At 49.8% G+C, this 6,000-nt stretch overlaps 1 long non-coding RNA gene across 1 annotated transcript in view; it reads right to left on the reverse strand.

Annotated features, from left to right (window-relative positions):
* LOC146810560 (uncharacterized) overlaps positions 1 to 4,233 on the reverse strand; it is a 56,987-nt gene extending 52,754 nt beyond the window's left edge. The window contains exon 1 of the long non-coding RNA XR_014965702.1: positions 3,738 to 4,233. This is a non-coding gene — a long non-coding RNA (uncharacterized LOC146810560). The remainder of the gene's footprint in view (positions 1 to 3,737) is intronic.
* Positions 4,234 to 6,000: the final 1,767 nt, after the last annotated feature.

A 6,000-nucleotide genomic window follows, 5' to 3' on the forward strand; every position in this document is an offset into this window, starting at 1 on the left:
AGCTTGTTATGGGATCTGTGGTGACAATATATCAAACGGGCAGGCTCGGCTTTTATCCCTCAAAGCCTTTCTGAGAGGCACAAACCACAAGACCTAAAGCAAGCAAACAAGTGGATTTAAAGGCTTTGAGAGTTAATATTTGAAGCTTCTGTAAGCTTTTTTTCTTTTTCAAGCGTCTAAGCTCCCATAAGGTTCGTGAATAATTCATTTAGGATGCTGCACCGCCGTGGGCGCCATCGAGTTTGGGGAGCCGGGAGGGGCTTGCGATGTGTTGGCAACCCCCAACTTGGTAGCTCGATCACAAACCGGGGAAACAAATGTGTCAGAGGCAAACTTCCCTGATGATGAAGAGGAGTTGGAGGAAGGGACCAAACTTTTCAGCTTATGAAGCAGTTAGAATGAGCTGTGCTGCAGGCCAGGGTCTGTCCTTCGGTACCCACCTGACCGGAAGCTGTCTGCGGCCAGCTCCCTGCATCTGAAAACAATGGCTTGTTGCAGTGACATGAATAAAATCGATGCCCCTCCCCCACCCCTTACACATTTAGTGAGAGGCCACCCAAAAAACATCACCCTAGGCTTGGCATTTCATTTGACCACAAAGACCATGAGTGGACCAGGGACCCCTGAGAGGTAGTGGCCCTCTGTACCACAGGAGCTCCAAGGCCTGTCACACCCCGGGGGAATGACCTGAGGACCCTGCAAGATGAGTCAATAAATCATGGGTCCCTTTTGCTGCATTACCAGTGTGCGCATATTGAAGTAACCCCCTCCCCCCCCCCCCCGTGCGTGTGTGTCCCGAGATCCCAGAGTCTCCCATATTCTGTATGTGCTACAAAGCTTTTTATTTTTGACCAATGTCTTTTCCCCTCCCCACGAGGGTTCCCTGCCGCATTCATAGGGAATTTTGCCAGGTGCTCTGGTAATCATATTGTCTTTCGGGGTCCCAGTGATGTCTCATTCTGTATTCATGTTGTTACATTGGGGTTCCCTTGGCTCTACTATTCATACATGAGGGTCCCATGAGGAGAGGCTTTACCCTGTTGCAGGCCCGGTTCTAGGGAGGGCCAGGCCCGCCCAAACATGAGCTTGGCCCACCCAAACATGAGCCTTGGCCCTGGCAATGAATCTGCCACCGATGCACAACAATAATACAAAATGTTTAGATAACTGGTGATTTATAATCCTGTTGGAGAGCAATCGTTTGTTGGTAGTTTTTAAATGCAGATAAACTAAATTTTATGTTGATAGCTCAGTGGGTTACTGCCTTTGCCACAGAGATTCTTGTGTTACTTGCAGTTCAGAAGTTACAATCCTAAAATAGGACAGTGACCTATGAACTGTCATCAAAGAGCTGCATACAAACTTTGCTTTTTTGTGTTGTGATATAGTTAGAACTTCTCCAGTCTTTCATTATTCTAATGTTTCTAAAAAAGAGTTTGTTTGGGCAGTTATACATTTTTATCAGCAATGCCAACCCCCAACCACTGGAGTACTCTTTAAATCCTGAGTTTGCGTTTCTCCAGACCAAACCCTCGTAAAATATATTGCCCACCAGCATGGATGACATGCGATTTCTACACCTTGTAATCCTCATTGGCCTATGTGACATACCCCGTAGACTGATTTATTGTCTCTGTATAATGTGTGTGTGATGTAAAGTACTGTGACACCCTACAATGATGTGAGTAGCGCATATGAGAGAGGGGCAACGGAGAGATGAGGGGCACTAGTGAAGGGTGGCAGTGAGGGAATCCGAGGAGGTGGTCATGGGGTGGGGGGGGGACGACAGAGAGATGAGGGGCACGAGTGCAGGGTGGCAGTGAGGGAAGCCGAGGAGGGGGTCATGGGTTGGGGGTGGAGCTACTGAGAGATGAGGGGCACTAGTGGAGGGTGGCTGTGAGGGAAGCCGAGGAGGATTTCCTGGAGTGGGGGTGGAGCTACAGAGAAATGAAGGGCACTAGTGGAGGGTGACAGTGAGGGAAGCAGAGGAGGAGGTCGTGGGGTGGGGGGGGGACTACAGAGAGATGAAGGGCACTAGTGTAGGGTGGCAGTGAGGTAAGCCGAGGAGGAGGTCATAGGGTAGGGGGGGCTACGGAGCTATGAGGGGCACTGGTGGAGGGTGGCAGTGATGTTGTCCGAGGAGGAGGTCATGAGGGGGGGCTGCGGAGAGATGAAGGACACTGTTAGAGGTTGGTAGTAAAGGTATCTACGGAGAAAGAGGTCATTGGTGGGGCCCCAAAAAAGACAGTTGCACCAGCACTAAGGCCGGCCTTGTCATGGCCTTTCTGTTTTCGTATATTTAATTAACAGTCGGGTAATTAGGAAAACTGTGAAGCATACTTTAAAGTGCATCCTAATTACATTTACTTCTATATTCAATGTTTCAAGTTTGAAGGTGATTTTACTAATGTTGTTTTAACAGGAATGATGAAAATGGAACTGGATTGTGGCTGACAAGGGGCTGGGGCCCAAGGTCAGCTGTGAGCTAAGATGCACTGAAGAGGGGTGGTAGAAAAGTGGATAATCAAGCCTGTAAGGGAGCACGCTGCAGAGTCTGGGGTCAGGTGGAGGTAGTAATGAAGAGGAATTCTCCCTGAAGGCTCGCACGGAGGGAGCCCGAGTAGTGTCACTTGCCTTACACTCCCACCTTAGAAATCTCCTCTTCCCATCAAAGGGCCATTACATGGAGAAAAAAAACAATTTTTGAGAGTGATAACATTTAGAAAGAGATTTGGAAAAGAGTGCGTTTTACTGGGCCATGTAAGACTAAGAAGAGATAAAAGAGGGCCCGGAAGCAGGCCTGGCTAGACATGTAAGCGACAAATCGGGCCTGTAGTGGCCCATCTGAATGCACCCTTAGCCCACCCAAATAAAAGTTCCTGGAGCCGGGCCTGCCCTGTTGTATTAAGTGTTAAACGGATTCCCTGGCACCTCACCGGCTTTCTTTAGAACGTGTACGTTTGGGTCCCTGGGTCTGCTCTGCCTGGATTGGAGTCCTCACGGGCCTCTCTTGGTGTATTCATACTTTGTGTTTTGGGTTCCCCGGGGCCTTGCTTGCGGTGCTCGTACTCTATGGACTGTGGCTCAGGGGTGGATGCCTCCTGCTGTAGTGATTCTGTATGTAGATTGGGTTTTCCTCAGGTAGTCCCTCCTTCCTATTGTATTTAAGGAGTGCATACCGGGGTCCCTCGAGGCCTCCCTGCTATATTCACTCTGCCTTCCATACTATATATGCGCTCTTCACACTGCGTCTGCTGAAGGCTTATGGGAGACCGATGGGAGGGCGGCAGGCATGACGCTGGAAGAACGAGGGCTGGCAGAAAACTGGGCATAGCGGTGCCAGTCACTTGGCCATTGGTAAAGCAGCTCGGGCATCAGGGGGCATTAAGTCATATGGGGAGAGTATGTGGCCCGTCGGCTGCGCTGCCGCCTCTGGTGCAGGAAACCAGGGTTCGAGCCTCGAGGTCGCGTCCACATCCTGTGATTCTGGGCAAATCACTTAATCTCCCCGTGCCTGAATGTGTAATGTAAATACGGTGCTATGTAAAGCGCTCCAATACCTTCGGGTCGAGTTCGCGCTATATAAATATGCAAACAAAATACATATATATGAAGTCATATGAAGAAAGTGGAGTGAGGCAATTCATCCCTCGGACTCGCCTCTTAATTGCTTCACGTGACCTCCCACTCCCTCCCCCGAGCCCTCTCCCTACACCAGCTCTCACAAGTTCTCTCACCGGTACTCTGTGCACACACTCGGCCCCCTGGAGTTGCTGAAAAGCTGCCTGCTCCTTGCCCCCACCTCAGAAGCAGTGGCTTTGAGGCGAGCATTGCATAACGCCGTCGCTTCCGAAGCTCAGCACTTTCACAGCTTTCAAAAGAGGTTCATAATTTCAAACTGTTTTCTTCTGGGCCTTAAATATTCAGATAGCTGGCTGCCAGGACGCGGCCTGTGAAGCCGCAGCGTGCGGCGGCCGCTTCTGAGCTCCGTCCTTGAAACAAAGCCGAGGCCTCCCAGGGGATCCCGCGAGAGTGCGTGGAGGGGAAGGACAGCCGGAGGCGAGAGAGACGCGAGGAAGGTGAGCGCAGCCTTCCGGGCATGTTGCGGGGGAAGAAAGGAAAGTGCCAGCTAAACACTGCTGCGCAGGTGACAGCGGCGTGTTGGGAAATGAGACTCTCACCAAAGCTGTAGCTTAAAGCTAGAGCCTGCTGCCGGTGCCCGTCCTCGCCACACCCGTGCCACCCCGCCCATGAGCCCTCAACTGTTCACTGCGACCCTGGGCGCCTCCGGTATCCAACAATTCACCGGGGCGCGCAAACATGTTCTAAGGACCATGGACACCTCCAGTGTCCCATCATGCACTTGGGTGTCTGCAGTTGCCCACTACAAACCTTGGATTCTCCTCCTGCTCTCAATAGACCTCGGGCACCTCTTGGTTTATCAGGGAGTCTGCAGCTGTCTACAATGACCCGTGCAGTCCTAGTGCCTCAGAAAAGGCCTTAGTGCTCTCAGCTTCCAGCAATAGATGCGGGCGATCTGCCTGCCACAGAGTAGGTATGGAGTCCCCAAAGGACCGTTGCAAAGCTGATGACCTCTGCCTTGTCCTGCTCATGCCTCTCTTCCGGCTTCTTGTGTTTTTTGGTGGGCTGATCAAGGATTTCCTGAATGCAACCCCTGAGTGGTGAGGAACCTTATTTGCTCCTACTGCAATGACCGTAGCTGTGCCGCTTTGTTTCTCAAGGGGAGGATGCATAATTTATGATCTCTTTTTCCCAAGGCTCCAGGCCACTGAATCCCCTTGGGGTTTGAGGCTAGCTCCGTGAAGGATTGGGGCTGTTGCTTATTGTTTTTGTTCCTTAACATTACACACACACACACACTTCAGAGGTGACTGAGAGACGCCCTTCATGTTATTTTGATATCTGTTTATTGGGTTTTTGACAACAGGATAACATAACAGAGCAGTTCCAGAAAAGATACAGTGTTAGGGCAATCCTACATGCAACAAGCAGCTACTCAATGTCCAACACCAAGGTCTCCACGCCATCAGCATGCATCATACCATTTGGACTAGCACGTTCACTCTCATTTCTTTGAAAGGAGACAAATCCCAAAGATAATCATATTGTGGCCTACGAGTGAGCGCAGCTGGAATTTTATGCACAGTGTTCACAACTGAATAACCGTAACAGTTTGATAGAACAGCGGGTTCGCCCACCCACCACTACTTATGCATAGGTACAGTAAACATCAATGTCAGCAAAACCTCCTTGCTTGGTTTGCCGACTCACCTATCACGGTGCCAGTACCTAGCAAATATTCATATGGTCCATCAGTAGAGGGAAAACATAGCCGCTCCCACCCTGTGGGGTTAGTGTGGGCTTGTGTTATGCTCCTTTCAATAGTTGGTCATATGTTCACCTAAAAGACAAATGGTGGTAGATGTGGAAATAAGAAAAGGTATTCCATTTTCTTTCGCACACCAATAGTTCACCGATATCAGCATTTGCTGCACTCACATGCACCTAGAGGGTATCAGTAACAAAAGGTAAATCTAGTGTCTTGTAAGTTAGAGATGACAAGACTCTTTTGGTTCCTGATGGACTCCGTAGAACAGTAACGTAAGTGCATGCATGTGGGTAATAGAATTAATGATTCAGAATGTTTAGTTAATGGTTACACACAGAGGAATAAAGACGTGTAATCCCAAGCTCCGTGTGTGGCGTGATCATTTGCATGTACCCGGGCTGGGGTAGGACGCTAAAACTGACGACGACATAGGGGATTACTTTTACCTGAAGAACCGAGAGTGCTTGCCTGGAGAGTTTGCCTCGGTCCAGAGAACTGCTTGTGTGTGCCACATTTGCCTCAGTTAAAGTGAGAGTCGGCGTATGTTGAGTCAAATCACCACTCCAGCCAGTGCTAGGCCTGTGAAGAAAGTGAAAGCCTTACAGAAAGTTCGTTTCTCGTCGGCTAGAAATGTTCTGATAAAGTCAAGA

The sequence above is a fragment of the Triturus cristatus genome, chromosome 7 (assembly GCF_964204655.1).
Source record: "Triturus cristatus chromosome 7, aTriCri1.1, whole genome shotgun sequence".
Classification (NCBI taxonomy): Eukaryota; Metazoa; Chordata; class Amphibia; order Caudata; family Salamandridae; genus Triturus; species Triturus cristatus.